We start from the raw sequence: 23,440 nt of genomic DNA, 5'->3' as shown, positions 1-23,440 counted from the left end.
ACACCATTTGGTCACCGTACTTTCTGCAAAGCAAATTTTATTGACGTAATAGCTTTGTACGCCTTGTTCTCTTCAATGTCATCATTAAGCTTTTTACATAATCAAGTAGAGCAGCAGCTATAAATCATGTATGCCATGTGCTTGTGCTTGTATTGGTAAAAGTAGCACACAGCTTAGTGCATACATAGCAAAAATTTCTTTATGTTTTTTTTATCGTTTTAGTCAAAATACAACAATAAAATTAATGATAAAGAAGAATTAATGCATTTTAATACAAAAATCATTTTCCAGGTTTTTGTTCTTCCTCATTAAAAAAAAGTAATATATTTTGTAAAGAAAACACTTTTCTTGTGGTCTTAATCACATCACAAATTTGATTTCCATCACTAATACATTACTCACAATTTCCGCACTACCAATGATTTCCAATTAAGATTTTACAAATTGAGCAAGATTAACTTGTATATTATAAATTCACTTTAACATACTTACGCATTTTCAAGGAAATCTTTAATAGTAGTCCAGGAACCTTTTTTAAAGCGTCTTAAAGTACCAAGCTATTCGCTCAATTCGCGGGAAAACATGCTTTTGTTTTATAAAGCGTGTGGCCAATCTTATATGTGCATGTGTATGTACAACTTTATGCATAAGTTAATATGTACAGCCGTGAGCACTAAATTAGCAATATAAGTAGTTACCAATTTGGGACTCATGCATAAAAATATGCAGCCCAGTTCTAAACAAAAATTCCTTGCGAGTTTTTTCCCTTCTCCCATTCCTCGTATTCTAAATAAAAATTACTTATGAGTTTTTTCACTTTTCCCTTTCCTCTTATTCTGAACAATGTTCGAAAAAGCGGAAACCGGTTATGGGAGAAAAGTAGGTAGGAATGAGAGGGAAATTTCTCTGCCATTTCATAGGTGTTTTTTCACTTGTTCAATTAAAGGGAATGCATCAAAATAGATGAAGTAAATTGGTTCTTTTAAGAAAGACCACTTATTTGTACAAATTTGAGCCAAAATATGTACATTCTACCACAATATTCTTTATTTTAAGTCGAAAAGTATATCATAAGCAACGGAAGAGCTCTTGGTATATTTTTTAAGAAAGCTTAAATAGAAGAAAGACGAATTCAATTAGACTTGGCCGCCAGAAAATTACTTTGCTGAATGGAAGCAGGCAACTCCAGCGGATTTGTGTTATCCCGCCGTCTTCATTACTAATTGAAATGCAATACTGTGCATGGTTTATATTTTGTCTCTTAATTTCAAACAAATTCGCAACAAAAATTAAACTTTTAAATTTTTTAAACAAATTTCAATTGACAAAACAGCTGACTTCGAAAATAAGAAATGCCTATTCCCCAATTATTGTTCTCCCCAGGAGAAAAGAATTGGAGGAATTTTTCCGTGGGAATAAAAAAAAAATCGCGAGAATAAAATTCCGAGCGAATATTTAGAATTTGGCAAATAGAATATTTGCGCGGACTCGAATTTCGAAGTCAAAAATGGATTTCTTGTTTTCGCTTCACAAACAATATACATAGCTTTTACTCAAAAACTCGAGTCTGACCAAATGCGCGACTAGAAATTAAAAAGAGGAACATTTACCATATCGGTCAAAATTAAAGATTTTCAATGGAATGCTCAACAATTTTGTATTTTATATGGAAAAAAATCTGAAGCACTCAAAAAACGCGTTAATACTAAACACGTGTGAGGCTTGATGTGCATACATACAGTTATACGTCGAGAAAAGTAATGTTGTAAGTTAACTAAAAATAACCAAGGGGTTGGAGTTAAACCTTAATATAGGTGATTTTTTCAGAAGCAAAAAGTTTATGTCTTTTTGAGAAATCTTCTTGGTAACAGTGATACCGATCGGTAACAACCGATACCGATAAGCTTTCCTCTTTTATCGGTTTATTTTTGATAGCGAATTATTATCGTTGTGTATTGGGGTTATTATCAGCATCAATTCATTTGTTATCGGCTTGTCATCGTCTTCTGATTGGTTTCTCATCGGTTTGCTATCGAAGGTTTATTAATATGTCCATCATTTTATAATGAAGTTTAATATGTATCTGTTTCATAACAAACCGGTCAGTTCGTTAACAAATCGACAAAAAAATTAGTACCACTCCGATTGGAAATCGGTATACAAATTGATATACTTCTGACAACATTGCGCTAACTATTCCATAAATAATAATATAATAATAACTAAAACATAAAAAATCGATGACTTTTCGATAACTATAACATTACGATACATTTCGATAACATTAGCTGATAAATTGATAGTTTTTCGATAAAGAACGGATAATTGGTCTAATAAAACCCGATTTAATTTAAGTTTATTTAATTTAGTTTTTTGCTTTGTTAAATTTGATTGAAAAGCTATTTTTTATTTTATTTTTTTATTTGATATTGTTTAATTTAATTTTATTTATTTTATTTTTTTAATTTAATTTAATTCAATTCAATCCAATTTAGTAAATTTAATATAAATTATTTTAATTTAATTTAGTCTTATTTAATTTAATTTCATATAATTTGATTTAATTTAAATTAGTTTAATTTAATTTGATTTGATTTCATTTAATTTAACTTAGCTTTGTTTAATTTAATTTAATTTCATTTAATTTAGTTTAATTTAATAAAAATGTTTGCAATTTAATACAATTTCGTTTTATTATATTTACTTAATTCACATTTATTTCATTTTACTATACCATCTTTTTTATTTTGTTTTAGTTTTCTTTATTTTATGATAATAAATATTTATTTCATTTTATCTTATTTCATTTTACTTTTTATAATTCTATTTTAGTTTTTTTTCTAATATATTATATTTGGTTTTTTTTTAATTTAATTTAATTTTAATTAATTTAATTTTAGTTGATTTAAATTTATTCCATTTTTCTATACCAATTTTTTTTATTTTATTTTTTTATTTTATATATTATTTATGTTTTGGCGGCTTTAGGTGATTAAAATACAGGGTTTTTATTCTTTTGTTTCCGATATATTTCGGTTACACTTCGGTAACCGTCTTTTTTTTATTTTATTTTACTACTTTATTTTATTATATTAAATAATTATTTTATTTTATCATACTTAATTTAACTTTTTATAATTTTGTTTAATTTTTTTAGCTTTATTTTATTTGATTTTGTTTAATTTAATTCAATTTGACTAAATTTTATTGTATTTGATTTATATATATTTCGTTTTACTATACGTAATTGTTTTCATATATTTTATTTTACAGTACTTTAATTTATGATAATAAATATTTATTTAATTTTATTTCATTTTCCTTTTTGTAATTTTGTTTATTCTTTTTATTTTATTTTCTTTTATTTTCTTTTATTTTATTTTAATTTATTTTATTTTATTTTTATTTTTATTTTATTTTATTTTATTTTAATTTATTTCATTTTAATTTATTTTATTTTATTTTATTTTACTGTATTTTTTTATTTTATTTTATTTTACTTCTTTTTATTTTTATTTAATTTTTTTTTTATTTATTTTTTTATTTTTATTTTTTTATTTTATTTGATTTGATTAAATTTTATCCTCATTATTTTATTTGATTTGATTAAATTTTATTCTCATTATTTTATTTATTTTTCGTTTCTTGCACCTTTTTTATGTTAATCTAACCAGATTCTATACAAATATGTTACAACCAAAAAAATCCTAAATAGACTTTAATTTATATTGACGTGCCGAGTGATTTCGCTTATACCGACTCTACCACGTTCATTGTTTCTTAATTACGCTACAGTGTAGTGACCATTCCTCTTGCCTTCTCTATTACATCATACATTATATCAATACCCCACACTACGCTATCATTTACATTCTACATATATCCCCCATATGGTATACCACTTACAAAGACTACGCAACAACAACAACTATGCTAACACATCAAAACAAAAAAAAAATTTGAAAAGTCAATAAAAACGTTAAATGTGTAACTTTTCATACTAAAATTTATTCGACTGCATACTCAAAAATTTCTGAAAGCCCTAAGTGAAAGTTCTAAAATTTTCATTCAAATTTTTAATTTCTCTAAAATTGTTTCCAATATTATTAGGTATTGGGTATTCGTATCTGATAACATTGTTGTCAACAAATTTTTCCCAACTGTACGTAGCGTGTACTTACCTACATACATACCTAATATTAAATGTTACTCATACGCCCCGTATGCTCGACCAACAGGTGGAATGATGTTGGATGTAAGCAAACGTTGTTTGTTGCTGTTTCTAACATATACTATGACTTTAATATTTAATCTCTTTGTCTCTTTTCATCACCTACTTCGTACTATAACAATATATCGTGTAATAAGCCTTTACTTCCGGTGTAATAATAGCAGCTTAAGCACAGTAAAAACAATAACAGTGAGAAGAGCGCCAACTGCGGAGAATATTTGAATTTGTTATTCTTCAAGAGCGTTATGCATGTAGATATGTATAGTTCAGTGAGTAACTGGGCAGCTGTATCAGTAAATGCAGTGTGAGTTTGTAAAATTTTTATACGGCTTGGTAGGTGATAGGCCAAGGATGATAAATGAATTTCTCCATTTTGTACCAAACGAGGAAAAAATGTACCAAATCATCCATCGGACGCGAATTTGAACCAAACTAGAGTTATATTCTGCTTCTTTATCCAAAAACTGCAGGAAACTTTTTAACACAAATTAAAGGTAGTATAACAGGAAATGTGATTTAATAAGAAATACTTTTCCAGTAAAAATATTAAATATAAATTATCGCCTACATCTATACTAATAACTCATATTTCAATCACTACATTAACAGTTCTTCTTCTTTGAGTTCTTTAAATACCTCAGTTGACAAAAAGCCTTTTTTCGTATCTATATTACGACAACTACTGTCAGCTGATTTCATCAAAATATCCTTTCTTTGTGGATGATTGTGGAATCGACAATATGCCTTGAACTATTCTATAAATATTGGAAAGCATTTGCGCATTTAATTCATTGTTAACTGATCTTAATTCTTCCCAAAAGCTGCATATTTTTAAATTCTTGAATTTTTTAAGGCGGTCATTCTCTGCTAAAGCTCTAAATTCAGAATTAATTTTCTCTATTTTATCAATTTCGGGAACAAGTCCATAACTAAAGGCACAATAATGTTTGTTTCACCGTTGCACAGTGTTTCGGGTAGAACAAGCTAGCTGGACAAAATTATTTTCTTATATTTTCAGTTTCATATGTAGCCATTTATTACAAGTATAATATTTTTTCAGCCATGTGTGCCTTTTTTTGTATTTTTTTCTAAACTTTTACTTCTTTTTACTTTATTTCACTACTTACTGATCAAGGAAAAAGTTATAGCGTAACTTTTCCATTATAATTATGTTACCATTCGTTATTGTCACTGTCATTCGATGAGTCACTTGTGGAATAGTCATGAGCATCATTACTGTGAAAGCTTTGAAACAACTGGGGTATTTATTGACTCCTCAACATTATCGGAGGACAGTAAATGTAAGACTTCTTCTTTATCTGCCTCATTCCTAAGTTGCTATTTTTTTACTTCGAGGCGATAACTTATGTGCAGCAAGCATACAAAACATCTTATCCAGGCATGGAGAGTAGAGAAGCCAAAACCAAGATTATCTAGGTTAGGCATAAAAACCCGGTGCAGTGAAATAACTCCCAAATGCAATAACTCCTAACAAAAAAATGAAATAAATCCCAAATATTTTCCATACAAATTGGGACTTATTTCTATATGAAATAGCTCACAATTCATTGGGACTTATTTCATAATTTTTGCTGGTAATTATTTCACAATTAAATAACTCTCAAATAAAATAATCCCCAATAAAATTTCTTTGGGAATTATTTCATAATTTTTTGAAATCGGGAGTTATTTCATTTTTATTGGGACTTACTTCATTGTTTGTAATTCAGGCATTGGGAGTTATTTCATTTTTGATGGGAGTTATTTCATTTTCTTAAAAATACAATTTTATCAAACTTTGACGTTCTTCTAACAGTGTCTATGGGTCGGCTATACATTAAGGGACCAATTGGTTTTATTCTTAAACCAAAGGGGTTTGAATTTTGTACATAGGTTCTCAGGGAGTTCCCCAACGAGAATCAGTAAATAATTTTTAATTGTTATTAACAATTTACTAGTAATTAGTAGTTAAAGTTACAATGGTATAACTATCACCTTTTATCTACATACGAACACTTTCACAAGAATTTTATAAATAAGTGCACTTTATAGTGTTTATAAAACCACAATCAACTATTTCCATTTATTGAAATTTGCGTATTATTGTAAAATTTAATGATTTATTTGTTTACTTTCGGCGAACACAAGCATACAGCAATTTTATCTAATTCACTGCTTGCTTGGTGGCACCAGATGCTTTAAATTGTTCCAACGAATGAAAAATTTTTAAATAGTGCCAACGAGGAAAATGGACCTTTTTCATTCAACTCTATTTATATATTTTACAAAAAAATAGAAAATTTGGAATAAAAAATCGCGCGATGTACAGTAATTCAACGTAGAACACCTTTCTGCATAAGCGGTCTTCGGCCGCGCTTATAAAAAATAACCCTGGGCTACGCCATGCCAAGTCCGGGTGTGTGGTATAACCGTGGCTACAGCCACGTAGTTCTGCATAGTACACCCTTCTGCGTAGAAGGACATCACCGTGGCGGTAGCCACGGTTATACCACACACCCGAACTTGGCATGGCGTAGCACAGGGTTATTCTTTATAAGCGAGGCCGAGGGCCACCTACATATGTAGAAATGTGTTCTACGCAGACTTGTTCCTTTTACTTTTTACGTTTAATAAATTATGTTAATTTCATAAAAAAAAAAGCGATTTTTTTTAAATAAATTACGTTTACTTCGACGACACTATTCCAGTTTTCTTGTAATTGTAACCTTTACATATGTACATAAAAGTTTGCTGTATTTTTCAAATCTCATTGTAACTGATTATATAGTATAAAGATACCATTTCAAATTTTGATTTGGGAGTTATTTAATTTTTTTTTTTTTTTGGGACTTGTGGTTTCATTATGAAATAACTGGCAAATATTGGGAGTTATTTCACTTCCTTCGTTGGGAGTTATTTCATTTATTAAAGTTGGGAGTTGTTTCATTTTATTGGGACTTATTTCATTGGGAGTCATTTCATGGGAGTTATTTCATTTGGGAGTTATTTCATTGAACTTAAAAAAACTAAAAACCCGTGTCTCATTATTCATATCTTTTGGAGTGGCACCACAAATATAACACTTTTGTGCGGAAGACGTTTCAGTCAAAGCATTGCAAACTTTTCCCTCAGTCATTGTTACGAGCATGTTGTGATTTACAGAAACCTCGCATTCTTCGAGAAAGTACTTTGTTGGCAACAAAGCATTTACCTGCTCTAAATCTTTGTTCGTTTGAGAAACAATAAAATCTTTTGTTTTCTTAGAGAAAATAAATTTAATTGGACGACAATACATCGTAGAAGAGGGTCGAGGATTCTGCCAAACAATGTTGCCCTTTTCGTACTGTAACTGAAGAGGAACGAAAGAAAATATAAACGAAAACTCATCAGTGTCAGCACTGCATGTGAATTTTTGCTTATATGTACTATGACCAGAACTTCCATCGCAACCCCACTTGCTGATTAAAGTAAATGACACAGATGCAGGTAACAAACTAACAAGAACTTCTTGATTTGGTAAAATTAAACGTTCAACTATTTTATCTAGTACGGCTTGAACTTTAATTTCAGCACTTGTTTCACCCACATCAATCTCATTTGGGTAGCATTCTGCCTTAGCTTTTCTTAAACTATAAAATTATAGATAAATCTTATGGCCTGCCTTGATACTCCACTTCCGAGTCATTTTGTACCCATGAGTCGTCGACTTGCTGTCAACATAGTATGCCAAAGCTTCTACACTGCTCAAGCATCTTGCACCTTGCTCACATGTTACCTTGTTCGTCGTTTTTTGTGTGGGTTTTTGTGAACTTTTTATAATATTAGCAACATTACTGTTGCCGGACATCCGCATTGACACTTCTGCCGCATAAACTAACTCATCAGCACTTCTGGATTGCAGTAGGTCATTCACTGGACGACGTTTGTTCTTTTGACTGGAAAGCAGAAAGTCCTTCTGTGGTCTTTCGGGTCCTGGGTTACCTGAAGATGAAGCTGGTTGTTCTGATGGCAACCTTGAATCCATCGTAATTGTAAACTTGAAATCTGTTCCCGAAAGCCACTCCGAGTTTTTATTACAAAATCGCTCCCGACGTCTTCCAGAGCTGTTCCATTTCTCATCGATGTTGGACGAATATTTTGAAATTTGTTGACTTAAATTTCTTAACGAATGCTCAGCTGCTTCTCTTAAATCAGCCTTAAGTAAAATACAACTCAATATCTTCTTATTTCTTGATTCTTCCGAATATTTCAACCAAATTTCAAAAAACTCCATTCTTGGTATGGTTAATACTAAATCTACAAAAAAAAAAAAATTAAAAATAGATGTGCAAAGAATTCGCAATGGTTTTTTCTTTCGACTATTAGAAAATACTTGGGACTATAACATATGTAACACTTGGCGCGGGTACACGCGGGTACATATAACTTTTCCCTTTCGAAATTTAAAAATGTAGGTAAAAAGTACCTTTTCTTCATAATAATGGAATCTCAAATATTTTAAAAATATTCTAATTGCGAAAAGAAAAATTCAACTTACATTCGAGCTTAGAATCCATCACAAAAATTATGTAAAAGTGTTTAATTAAAAGTATTATGAAAAGTAATATTCAACACTATTTTTGTAAATTAATCAATGCAAATTACGGCCACTTCTGCTTACTTACTTCAATTACTCAAGATATAATAAGCGAAAAAAAACAAATGTGTGCAAAAATCCCTTTATTTTGTTGTTTTATTTCATCTTCCATTACAATATTCTTGGAATAAAAACTTTGTCTTTGTACAGCTAGCTTATTCTACACGGAACACTGTGCGCTGGTGAAAGCTTTGCAGCCCACAACAAAGTTTTATCATTTATATTTACTTTCTTTAATAAAGTACTACAAAATTGTATATAAAATTGTTTAGCACAGTTTTTAAATATGTGTACGTCATCTTTTTCGAAAAGGTTGTTTGATAGAATAATATCCACATTAACAACAGTAAACTTCATCTGGGGTGAAGTGATTTTCGTCAATATTTAACATCCAAATAGGACTGGAGTCTAAATAAGATTTTTTTATAAAATTTTTAATTTGGTAATAAGTAAATGTATGCGAATATCTTCAGACTACATTTCTATATTCACATTATTTATTTCGTTTAAAATATAAGAAAGAAATGTAAAATATACTTTATAAATAGGACTTTGAAAAATTTCAGATATAAGATTAATACTGATTGATTACTGCTTTTATTTTCAAATACGCAAGGATTTAAATAATACTTGAAGGCATCCCATTGCTCAGGAATTCTATCTATGACTGATTGTCTAGAAAGCCACCTTGTGGTGGAGTACTTTAGTATAACATGCATTTCTGTACCGAAATATTCTTGACAACTCTGAAAGTCTGCTCTCCTAAGGGGGCTGTTACAAAAATGATAGTTTACGTATTTTAAAAATGTATCAATTTTTTTGGGGAATATGTCACAAGCGGCCATTGAAGCTAAATTTAAAATGTTTGGAACAACTTGTTTTAGCCTTGCTTGCACTCTGCTTTTTGCTCCCATCATTACCGAGCAATTGTCGGCAATGAAACCAATCATTTTTTCAAGTGGTGTTGAATGGTCTTTCAAAGATTTAATAATGACATTTAAAATACCCTCCGTGCTACTATCGGTCAAAGGTATCAAATCTAAAAATCTATCAATGCACTTTTTATCAAAAATTCGAATCGAAACTACCAAATTTTTTGATATACATATATCAGTTTCATCTATAATTAGAGAGAAATAATTCTTCTGACAAAATGCAATTATGGAATTATAATTTTCTGGTCCTGTTATTTGAGTTATTATTTTCTGTGCTTTAATTCCATTGGTGCAAAATTTGTTCACAACTTTAGAATCAGTTATGCTATTTTTCATAAGCATATTTAAATGATCCATAATTGCAAATGGCAAATTGTACTCGGCAACAAAACAACTTAACTATATATATTTTTCGAAAAATTTACAAATTTTTGTACAATCAGCACTGCTTTGCACATTACTTGAAGTGTAGTGCTGTATTTTTACAAAAATGTACCAAATATGTCAATGTAGTGCCAACGTACTTTCGGGAAGCGAAATGTACCAAAAAAGGTACAAATGTACCATGATTATCATCACTGTGATAGGCAGCTTAACTGGCGCTTAAAGTTTTGCTATGAGCTCGGTCAAGGCCAACCAAGGCCACACTTATATGTATACTTAATACGTTTATGTGTACTTATGGGAAATACTATTTAATATATACACGCTTGTAAGCAACCAAATTTCGTATGCATATACGGAGTGCATATCAGTAGCTAAATGATTTCGTATTACCGTATTTTCGCAGACACTTATTCGTACATCTCTTCGAATATATTAAATATAGCGAACTTTATTTATTTTTTATTACAAACTAATATTTTTCGAAATGTTTAGAGAAAGCTATTTTGGAAAATGTATTTCTTGTATATTTATAAATATTCTTTTTACCATTTTTGAAGTTTGAGATATTGAAGTGGAAATTAAATATTTTTCACATTATAAATATCAAATCTTAATTTCAAAAAATTTGTATGCTTCTCATGAATAAGAAATGATATCATGACATTGGCTGCCAATCAGAAGTTTATAGTCACAAAAAAAAAAACCATATGCATAAGTACTTACAACGAACTAATATTATTCTATGCTGGTTGGTCTCCGTATTAGCCTAACTATCTTTTAGTCTGCTTGTTTCTTTTACGAGCACAAATTACTGTTTGAATTTACATTAAGCTCCGATATGAACAATATTGGTTAGTTAACTACTACTCGATTACCTTCTTACAACTAACGCTGTAGTTTGGTAACAAAGCAATTTTTATTAGTAAAATCGTAAAGAGGTTATAGACCTTACTGTTTTTAGTTAAAGCGTTTATGGGTGCGTTAAAAAACAGCGTGTTCTTGAGAAACACGCGTTATATTGAAGTGAGGATAAATCTGCCAAGAAAACTTCGTGTAGAAACTTCTGCACTGGAGTCGAAACTGTCGACGATCATTTAAACAATGCTGATTCTTTCTTCAGATTCGTTGACCTAACGGTACAAGGATAAGCATAGAAGGGGTAACTCTAGAGCTGCTTCCAGACGTACATTTTACAATTAACCTGCCCGACGCACCTAAAGCTCCTGCAACATTCCAGTCTTTAAATATACCCATCACTGAGGAAAGTGTAAGACTGACAGTTAAAAGCTTTAAGCCTTTTAAGTCTGCTGTGCTGGAGATACTGCCTTTGCTTACTTAGTTTATTTACTCTTTGGAGACATCAACTAATTAGCTGGGGCACATTTATGAAGAGATACAAGATTGTGGTATATGCTAATTACCTTGCTCTGATGGTAGTGTGCTCCACCTACCACACCACAGACCCTGGGTTCACGCCCCGGGCAAAGCCACATCAAAATTTTAGAAAGTAGTTTTTTCAATTAGAAGAAAATTCTTTTTTAAGCGGGGCCGCCCCTCGGCAGTGTTAGGCAAGCATTCCGAGTGTATTTCTGCCATGAAAAGCTTCTATGTGAAAAACCATCTGCCTTGCAGATGCCGTTCGGAGTCGGCATACAAAAAACAAGTAGGTCCGGTCCCGCCAATTTGTATGAAAAACTAAAAGGAGCACGACGCAAATTTGATGAGAAGCTCGGCCTAAAATCTCTTCGGCGGCTATCGTGCCTTAAATTTATTTTATTTTTTATTTATATATGCTTTCCAGGCTCCGTTATATTTCTGTTAAGTAGCACAGTTGGGTATAAAATTTAATTATAACATAAATTTTTTTGACTGTGCTTGGTACATATTGTCACCATACTTTCCGTGCATTGGGAATATATTTTTAAGTTAATTAAGTAAATTTATAAACTTATTTTATAACGTTGTTTATTTACCATAAATAACTGCTGTGGTTATAACTCTTTGAATGTAAGTTTAAAGTGCAATTTCCGAATGCTATGTACATTGGGTTGGGTCGATTTTTATGGACGAAAGTTAATCTATATCGCGCCATGGATTTTTCGATAGGATTTGGGCTCAGGAAAAAAAAGTTCCACTACGCATACCCAAAAAAATAATTTTCGAGCCTGCGAAAAAAAGTCGATTTGTCGGCCAAAATTATTCTAAATCTCCATAAAAAAAAATTGTTTCTCAAAAACTGCATTTACTAGTTTTGCATTTGCCAATTGACACGAAAAAAAAAAACAAATACATAAAAAATGATTTTGAGCCTTGAAAATGAAAAAAATGCATAAAAAATCAAAAAAATCGATAAACTTTCGCAGGCTCGAAAATTATTTTGGGTATGCGTAGTGGAACTTTTTTTTTCCTGAGCCCAAATCCTGTCGAAAAATCGATGGCGCGATATCGGTTAATAAATCGACGCAGTCTAATGTACATACATGTATACATTAGATGGTCCCATACATCCTATGTCATGTTTTTATAGATTAAATATAATTAGTAATAATGAATGAGGTGTAGACGGCTTACGTAAGGGTAGGCCATTGTCATGTAGTTATAGCGGGCTGGCCCAACTAACCGAAGATCCCGACAAAATTGATGGGGTATCTCACTTCGAAAATAGTTCAGAAATTTTGATAAAATGAAGTGGTCCCCATTAGTGGTTTTCTGTCATGAAAATTTGCATCAAAATTCATCTGCCTTAGCAGATACCAATATTCACAAATTTGTATGAATATTTAAAAAGCAGTGGAACATAATTCGAAAACTAATCTCGTCCTTACCTGGACCATACCCATGCCGCATTTTAGCATTCCAACAACTAGCAAACCATTATAATTTTCTTCTTCTTAATGTTGTCAATGCCACGTCCGGTTTCCAAAATTTTGATACATTTTTTTCATAAAGGCATTTTTTTAGTTTCATAAACTTGTTGATTTTTTGTTTGTGACTTCAAGTTCAATGTGATCATATTAAATCGCTCCCGAGATATCGGGCTTATACCCCAATGGTGCCTGTTACCGGAACGTACCGGATCTATATCCGACAAAGAACTATCAGCATCGATAACACTCTTCTAAGCCTTCGAAGAGTGTCTTTATGGCGACAGCAAGAACAACCAAAAACATGTAATGGGTCAAATTAAGAAAGGTACTGAAGTCAATTGATTAAATGGCCATTTTAATTGGTCACAACGTCAATAGACGTTTTGGCCGTTGGTCTTATGTTACTCCACCGAATATTAATTACTGGTTTACTTGGCTTGAGCACTATCCTAAGAGCTGCAAATCCAGGCTGTTAATAAAGATTTTTAGCCAACCAAATCAAACGACATCAAAAACTAAACGGATCCGATATTTGTGTTCTTACAATATTTATATGAAAAGAAAATCGTTAATCGAAGCCGATATGTGGTTGTTGCTTCTGCACTTCGCTCGGTCCTATCTTATCATCAACCCCCTCTAACGGAAGTACGAGGAAATTTTCTGTTTCAGTAGGGGTGTATCAGAGAGAACGGGATGTTAGAGGCGCTGGTTACACGTTGCAATTAAATTCATAGTTGGTGTCATATGGGGCCACGCCGATATGTGGTCCGAGGTACCAGACAATTTTTTAAGAGGTATTTTTTACTATTGCTTTCTCAAAGAAATAATAAAGTACAAATATAACGTAAATATAATTTTTACATTTTTGACTATTTTTCCTTCCATATATTGAAGACCAAAAAATAAAATGTTTGCTATGTTTGTACATTCATTCATATCTACGTACATATAAGTAATAACACTTGGCTTTGTCTTGTAGGAAGTTGACGAAGTAAACACGTGAAGAGCACGCTATTGGAATAACTTTGTAATACATAACTGTAAAATCACAGCGAAACCTGCCTTAGACGAACACTTGCCGTCTGCCAACTTTTGTCCGCCCAAAAGGGGTCTTTGCTCCCAACCTTTTATTATAAATAAACATTTTATATTGCACTACACAGAAAAGTAAGTAGACCTGTGATTCGGTGGAGATTTTTAAGCACCAACAGAGGTGGAACACCACCCTTCCAGAGCGTAGATATGCCACGAGAAAAGATACACGTATACGTTAGCTAATCAAACTGGGATGGTCTATGGTATAATATATCGATCAGGTAATTAGTAAACCGTACAAGCTGGCAGTGTCGCTTCATCGGAAGTGGAAACCAGAGCCAAAGCAGCAGAGATACTAGAAGTAAACTGCACAAACTGCAGTCGCCTAAATTTTTGTAATGGAAACCAGGCAGTCATTGAGGTGATAATCTCGCATAGCACAACAACTAGAAGTAAGTTAGGGTGCAAATAAACACTTGGAAAAATTTAAACACGGGAAAGCTTTCATTCATTATGGGGCCACTGTAGATGGCAACCAAAAAGCGGATGAACTAGGAAAGGTCACAATAGTATCAAAAATCCTGGCAAATCTATTTTTAAGGTACAGAAGCAGCAAATAGAGTTTGCCCTAGAAAAATTCTAGTAGAGAATGTGCAACTAAATTAACTTCTGCTAAAACTATATACCAGGGACCAAAACTAATATTCTTTTTGAATAAAAGGCTCTTCAGAAAAAAATATTTCTGGACTTTTAATATTTCAGAAGTAATTAAATCTGGAGTTTTAGTTTTTTTTTTTCAGTTTTAGTTTTTAAGGAGAGAATAAAAGTTCGGCCCTATAATTATTGAACACCTCATTCAAATGAAACGACATCCTTCTTGTTTCAACAGAAAGCGGTGTATCAAATATTAACCCAATATCTCAATTAGATGATATCGTAGGGCGAAAAAAAAATTTGCAAGTTTCCAGCGGAAAAAGATAGTATTAGATTTAGGCCGAGCTACTCTTCTAATCTGCGTCGTGGTCCTTTTAATTTTTCTTATGAATTTGTAGTATTAATAACAAAAATTTTGAAGTGTACCTACAAGTTTCGAATCCAGATATTTTTGATAATCAATTGCTTATAAACTCGTTTAATTTGAACAAACTTCCGGATTTTACTTTTATTTGTGGACTTTTTTGTAAAAAGTCCGAAAAAAAGCATTCAAGATTCGTTAAAAAAATTCTATAGAACTGCCCGGGATCCCGTAAACGTACACCTATACAATTTTTAACCGAAAAATTTCGACTCAAAACAAACAAAAAAACAAGTAAGGACGGGACTGTATTCGGCTGTGCCGAAGACTTCATACCTTTCATGAATGGGGCTGAACAATAATCTTATCCCGTTCGTAATCTCCAAATAATCGGATGTATAAGATAAGAAATATATATAGTGAACAGATGTACATACCTATACGATTTTTAAGATAAATATAAAATAAAAGTTGGCAAAAAACCCCCTTATCTGAACGATCGGTTGTATGGGATATATATTATATATAGCTCCGGTCGAAACGATTTTTACAGGAAATCTTTTATGATATATTAGAATAAATATCACCAAGCTTCACGTTTTTATATTGGAAACTAAGGGAGAAATGGCCAAAAATCTTTCTATCTGAACGATCGCTTGTATGGGATAGGTATATAGATACTATATACATATACATAGATCTGATCAAAGTGCTTTTTTCGGGAAATCTTCTATGATATATTAGAATAAATATCACCAAGTTTAACGTTTTTATATTGGAAATTAAGGGAGAAATTGCTAAAAATCTTTCTATTTGAACGATCGTTTATATGGGATATATATTATATATAGCTCCGATCGAAATGATTTTTTCATGAAATTTTCTATGATATATTAGAACAAATACTACCAAGTTTAACGTTTTTATATTGGAAATTAAGGGAGAAATTGCCAAAAATCTTTCTATCTGAACGATCGGTTGTATGTAATATATACTATGTATAGCTCCGGTCAAAGGGATTTTTTCAGAAAATCTTCTATTATATATTGAAATATATATCACCGTGTTTCACGTTTATGCTTTCTAAATTGTGGCAGGAATGAGCCAAATCGTCTTATCTGAACGATCGGTTGTATGGGAGATATATGTTATAGTGGTCCGATCCTACCGGATCCGACAAATGTCTAATATAATACAAAAATACATTCTCGGCCAAATTTCGTTGAGATATCTCAAAATATGAGGGACTAGTTTGCGTTCAAACAGACAGACGGACAGACGGACATGGCTATATCAACTCAGTTCGTCGCCCTGATCAATTTGGTATACTTAATGGTGAGTCTATCTTCTATATTTCTCAACGTTACAAACATCGGACAAAAGTTAATATACCATTTCATGTTCATGAAGGGTATAAAAACTATTAAAATGAGTCCATGCTAAGGATATGTCAAGTTTATATGAAAGTCTTTACGGACCGGCTAGTTCAACCTAACCAAACTTCAATCTGAATTCCTTAGGTTTCATTTACCTAAGTAGTTTTTGTACCTGAGAATTTATCCAAAGAAAAATTCGTACTATATGCTGCACCCTTTTACCCCATCAGTACTATGTTTTTCAAACGTGTATATTGTCATTTATGCTCACACTAAGTACATATGTCCGCCAACGAGGAGCTCCTGTTCAGATTTTTAATTGTTTTGTTAAGAAAATAGCTCTCAATATCTGGCGGTAAAAGGGTTTTAACCTAATTTCATAGAAAATAACTGCACACCTCCAGCCAGGAAAAAGTCTGGCTAGTAGAGGGCAATTTGTTCTAAAAATTGTATCTTAAACTTGGTGCATAAAAACTGTTTGACCAAGCGAGGTGTCCTAATAGAAGTGTTCGTTAAGAAAGGTTTCACTGTAGATATATTCTAATATTATATTCTCTTGTATTTTCAATTGTCTATATGTAAATATATTGGCATTGCGAATACGAGGGGAGTGCAAAACTGTCGTTAAATATTGACACAATCGTAAGTATTGTTTGGGAGCTTAACTAAGCTGAACAACAAAAGGTTTATTAAAATTAATAGCACATCTTTGCTTCATTCAATCTATACGCTAATCATTTGATTAATCGTTTCTTTGAATATTGATTGATTAAAAATAGCGTTGCGCAGTATTTCTTAAGCGGTTTTTGTGAGCAACATTCTTCCAACTTAGTGAGATAAACCATACCCACACAGTAAAATTAAGTGACTAATTGAAATTTCAAAATTTGTTTCAAAGTGCAGACTGATCGGTATTGATTTTTTTTTTTAATTTGCGGGAGCCCTGAATGTAGGCGTAGGTGTAAGCATGAGCGTAAGAGTAAGCGTAGACTTTGTAAGTAGTATCTATGCTATATGTTGGATATATTGAGAATGTAAATGCAGTGTGTGGTCTCGGTATGATGTATGCAGTGTTAGAGAACGTAAGAGTTATGGCCACTACATTGTAGCGTAATTTTGAAACGCGTGGTGGAGTTGATATTAACGAAATAAAACAGCCTGTTAACTACAACGGGTTGCATTTGACCCCACTAACATTACCTACTTTAGCAGAAGAATAAAATGCGCTTCCAAGAGTGACATGAGTCACTCTGGCCCAACTTCGTTCTGAATACTGTAACGGGTTAAACTTTTACTTGTCCAGAATCATCCCCGATATACGTAATGTATGTATGTCTTCATACGATGTGGCCCACATGACACCCACATGGAACCTAAGTCTCTAACACCAACTGTTTTATGGTCTACACCTGTTGAAACTGTTAGTTTCCTTGTACTCCCGTTTGAGGAATTTGATGGAAATGTCGTCGCACCAATTGAATGGGGCGCGGAGCACTGTTAACACAATAACAACAACGTCAGCTAAATATAAATCAAAGTCTCTACGCATATACACGACTTTTATGTATGCCAATGTACGAAAAGATGTATACACTTCTGTTTTGTTGGGGATAAAGAGAAATAAAGTGTATAAAAAAAAACACGTGGTTAGGTATTCCGGTTCAAGTTGAAATTTTTTTTGTTTCGGTATGTTGTTGCTTGTAACATCTTTGTACAGTATCTGGTTAGATGTAGTTAAAATATAAAAGCGCAGGCAAAGAAAAGAAAATAAAATAAATTAAACCAAATTAAATGAAATAAGATGAAATAGAATAAAATAAAATAAAATGAAATAACAAAATAAAATAGAATAGATCATAATAAATTTAAAAACCAAATAATAAATAAAACAAAAACAATAGAATAAAATAAGAAAACAATAAGTTGATGACAAATTGATAGCACCAATAAACCGATAGTAAAACAATTACTTGTCGAAATCGGTTGTTACTGATAAGCTTACTTAAAAAATTACTTTCCAGATGTACATACGTTCAGTAATCGTACTTGAAACGCACGCGTTTTTATACCTTTCATGAAAATGAAATGGTATATTAATTTCGTCACGAAACCCAAAATTGTAAGTCCTTAAACGAAAATAGATAGACCCACCATTAAGTATACCGAAATAATCAGGATGAAGAGCTGAGTTGATTTAGCCATGTCCGCCTGTCCGTCTGTCTGTTTGTATGCAAACTAGTCCCTCAATTTTTGAGATATCTTGATAAAATTTGGTGAGCGAGTGTATTTGGGTGTCCGATTAGACATTTGTCGGAACCGGCCGGATCGGACCACTATAGCATATATCCTCCATACAACCGATTTTTCAGAAAAAGAGGATTTTTGTCATATCTTACTCAATTTAACAGATTGAAGCTTCAACTTTCACCATATAATTTCGTATATTCCACATATTGTTGCATGAAAAAATTGATGAGATCGGTCGTATATATAGTATATATCCAACTCAACCGATTGCTCAAGTAAGAAACTTTTCGTAATTACTGCCCTATTTTAAGAGCTAGAGGCTTCAAATTTCAGCAAATGCTGACGTATATAGCATATATTGTTGTTTGAAAAAATCATGAAGATAGGTGGTATATATAGTATATATAAGGTAGTATATATAGTATATATGTATATATAGTATATATATATATATATTTTCGCAATTTTAGCCCCATTTTAACAGCTATAAGCTTCAAATTTCACCGAATGCTTACGTATATAGTATATACTAGCCTTTACCCGCGGCCCCGTCCGCAAGGAGAAATTTAAATATATGGGCTCTTCGCATTAGCCTGCTTATCAAGTTATCTGTTTAAAATTTTGTTTTCTGTCTAATGCATTTTATTTTTGAAATTGAGTAAAAAAATAACTAAATGAGCTGATAACCTGATAGGATCACAAATGATCCCGAAATTGTCCAGAAAAAGCTACGAAATGACCCCCACGCTATAGCGGACGGATCCCGAAAACCATCCAGAAATGCCCCGGAAGGGTCTCCAAAAGTTCCCGGAAAAGTCCCAAAATGACAACGACACGATTCCAGACGTATCCAGAGAACCACACAGAAATAATCCCTGAAGGTGTTCCAAAATGATCCCGAAAAGGTTCCGAAATGACCCTGACGGGCTCCAGGGCGGATCTCAAAAACCATTCCGAAAATATCCAGGAAGGGTCCCTAAATTATCCCGACATACTCCAGAAAAAGTTCCAAAATGGCTCCGAGGGGATCCACGATGGATCGCGAAAACCATACAGAAATGATCTTGGGAGGGTCCCAAAATGATCCCGAAATAGTCTCGGAAAAGTCCAGAAATTACCCTGACAGGATCCCGAACGAATCCTGAAAACCAATCTTAAATGATGCCGAAAAAGTCCCGAAATGACCCTGATGGGACCCGAAAGTATCCCGAAAACTATCCAGAAATGATGCCGGAAAGGTCCTCAAATGATCTCCTAATAGTTCCGAAAAGACCCTGACGGGATCCAGAACGGATCCCGACAACTATCCAGAAATGATACCGAAAGGGCCCGCAAATGATCCCGTATTAGTCGAGAAAAAGTCCTGAAATGACCCCGACGGGATGCCGGACGAATCCCAAAAACCATCCAGAAATGATGCCGGAAGGGACCCCAAATGATCCCGAAAAAGTCACGCAATTATTCTGACGGGATCCTGAGCGGATACCGAAAACCATCCAGAAGTGATGCCGGAAAGGTCCTCAAATGATCACATAATAGTCCCAAAATGACCCTGACGGCATCCCGGACAGATCCCGAAATCCATCCAGAAATGATCTTGGGAAGGTCCCAATGTGATCCCGAAATAGTCTCGGAAAAGTCCAGTAATTACCCTGACGGGTTCCCGGACGAATCCTGAAAGCCATCCTTAAATGATCCCGGAAAAGTCCCGAAATGACCCTGACGGGATCCCGAAAGGATTCCGAAAACTATCCAGAAATGATTCCGGAAGGTCCTCAAATGATCCTCTAATAGTCCCGAAATGACCGTGATGGGATCCCGAACGGATCCCGACAACTATCCAGAAATGATGCCGAAAGGGTCCGCAAATGATCCCGTATTAGTCGAGAAAAAGTCCCGAAATGACCCCGACGGGATCCCGGACGAATCCCAAAAACCATCCAGAAATGATGCCGGTAGGTATCCCAAATGATCCCGAAATAGTTCCGAAATGACCTCGTCGGCATCCCGGACGGATCCCGAAAATTATCCAGAAATGATGCCGGAAAGGTCCCCAAATGGTCCCCTAATAGTCCCGAAATTACCCCGACGGGATCCCGGACGGATCCCGAAAACCATCCAGAAATGATGCCGGAAGAGCCCCCAAATGATCCCGAAAAGGTTCCCAAATGACCCCGACGAGATCCCGGACGGATACCGAAAACCATCCAGAAATGATGACGGTAAGTACCCCAAATGATCCCGAAAAAGTCCCCAAATGACCCCGACGTACTCCAGAAAAAGTTCCGAAATGGCTCGGAGGAGATCCACGACGGATCGCGAAAACCATACAGAAATGATTCCGGAAGGATCCCAAAATGATCCCGAAATAGTGCGGAAATGACCCAGATGGGATCCCGCACAGATCCAGAAATGATTCCGGAAGGGTCCAAAAACTATCCCGGAAAAGTAACAAAAAATTCCGAAATGGCTCCTACGGCATCCCGTACGGATCCAGAAATGATCTCGGAAGGGTCCCTAAACGATCCCAAAATGGTCCCGAAATGACCCTGATGGATCCGGCAAACCATCAAGAAATTATGCCGGAAGGGTCCCCAAATGATCCCGAAATAATACAGAAAAAGTCACGAAACGACCCCTAGAGGATCCCCAAATGATCCCGTAATAGCCCCGAAAAGGTCCCGAAATAACCCCGACGGGATCCCGGACAAATCCCGAAAACCATCCAGAAATGATGCCGGAAGGGATCCCAAATGATTCCGAAAAAGTACCGCAATGATTCCGACGGGATCCCGAACGGATACCGAAAATCATCCAGAAGTGATGCCGGAAAGGTCCTCAAATGATCACCTAATAGTCCCGAAATGACCCTTAAGGGATCCTGGACGGATCCCGTAAACCATCCAGAAATGATCCCGATATAGTCCCGAAGAAGTCCTGAAATGACCCTGAGGGATCTCGAAAGCATCCCTAAATGACCCTGACGGGATCCCGGACAGATCCCGAAATCCATCCAGAAATGACCTTGGGAGGGACCCCAAATGATCCCGAAAAAGTCCCGTAATGATTCCGACGGGATCCTGAACGGATACCGAAAACCATCCGGAAGTGATGCCGGAAAGGTCCACAAATGATCACCTAATAGTCCCAAAATGATCCTGATGGCATCCCGGACTGATCCCGAAATCCATCCAGAAATGATCTTGGGAAGGTCCCAAAATGATCCCGAAATAGTCTCAGAAAAGTCCGGAAATTACCCTGACGGGATCCCGGACGAATCCTGAAAGCCATCCTTAAATGATCCCGGAAAAGTCCCGAAAAGACCCTGACGGGATCCCGAAAGGATCCCGAAAACTATTCAGAAATGATGCCAGAAAGGTCCTCAAATGGTCTCCTAATAGTTCCGAAAAGACCCTGACGGGATCCCGAACGTATCCCGACAACTATCCAGAAATGATACAGAAAGGGCCCGCAAATGATCCCGTATTAGTCGAGAAAAAGTGCCGAAATGACCCCGACAACCATCCAGAAATGATGCCGGAAGGGATCCCAAATGATCCCGAAAAAGTCCCGCAATTATTCCAACGGGATCCTGAAAAGATACCGAAAACCATCCAGAAGTGATGACGGAAAGGTCCTCAAATGATCACCTAATAGTCCCAAAATGACCCTGACGGCATCCCGGACAGATCCCGAAATCCATCCAGAAATGATCTTGGGAAGGTCCCAAAATGATACCGAAATAGTCTCGGAAAAGTCCAGAAATTACCCTGTCGGGTTCCCGGACGAATCCTGAAAGCCATCCTTAAATGATCCCGAAAAAGTCTCGAAATGACCCTGACGGGACCCCGAAAGGATCCCGAAAACTATCCAGAAATGATTCCGGAAGGTCCTCAAATGATCCCCTAATAGTCCCGAAATGACCGTGATGGGATCCCGGACGGATCCCGAAAACCATCCAGAAATGATACCGAAAGGGTTCCCAATTGATCCCGTGTTTGGCGCGAAAAAGTCCCGAAATGACCCCGACGGGATCCCGGACGGATCCCGAAAACCATCCAGAAATGATGCCGGAAGAGCCCCCAAATGATCCCGAAAAAGTCCCCAAATGACCCCGACGAGATCCCGGACGGATCCCGAAAACAATCCAGAAATGATGCCGTAAGAGCCCCCAAATGATCCCGAAAAAGTCCCCAAATGACACCGACGAGATCCGGGACGGATCCCGAAAACCATCCAGAAATGATGCCGAAAGGGTTCCCAAATGATCCCGTATTAGTCGCGAAAAAGTCCCGAAATGACCCCGACGGGATCCCGGACGGATCCCGAAAACCATCCAGAAATGATGCCGGAAGAGCCCCCAAATGACCCCGAAAAAGTCCCCAAATGACCCCGACGAGATCCCGGACGGATCCCGAAAACCATCAAGAAATGATGCCGGAAGAGCCCCCAAACGATCCCGAAAAAGTCCCCAAATTACCCCGACGAGATCTCGGACGGACCCCGAAAACCATCCAGAAATGATGCCAAAAGGGTCCCCAAATGATCCCGTATTAGTCGCGAAAAAGTCCCGAAATGACCCCGACGGGATGCCGGACGAATCCCGAAGACCATCCAGAAATGATGCCTAAAGGGGCTCAAAATAACCCCGAAAAAGTCCCGTAATGATCCCGGCAACCATCAAGAACTTATCTCTCGAAGGTACGCAAAT

General features: G+C 34.9%; 1 protein-coding gene across 13 annotated transcripts in view; it reads right to left on the bottom strand.

Annotated features, from left to right (window-relative positions):
- The window catches only part of Ae2 (Anion exchanger 2), a 241,479-nt gene that overhangs the window by 100,433 nt on the left and 117,606 nt on the right, over positions 1–23,440 (bottom strand). The gene's annotated exons all lie outside the window — the stretch shown is intronic.

Source organism: Eurosta solidaginis, chromosome 5 (genome assembly GCF_040869045.1).
Source record: "Eurosta solidaginis isolate ZX-2024a chromosome 5, ASM4086904v1, whole genome shotgun sequence".
Classification (NCBI taxonomy): Eukaryota; Metazoa; Arthropoda; class Insecta; order Diptera; family Tephritidae; genus Eurosta; species Eurosta solidaginis.
This window is presented reverse-complemented; position numbering and strand designations above follow the sequence as displayed.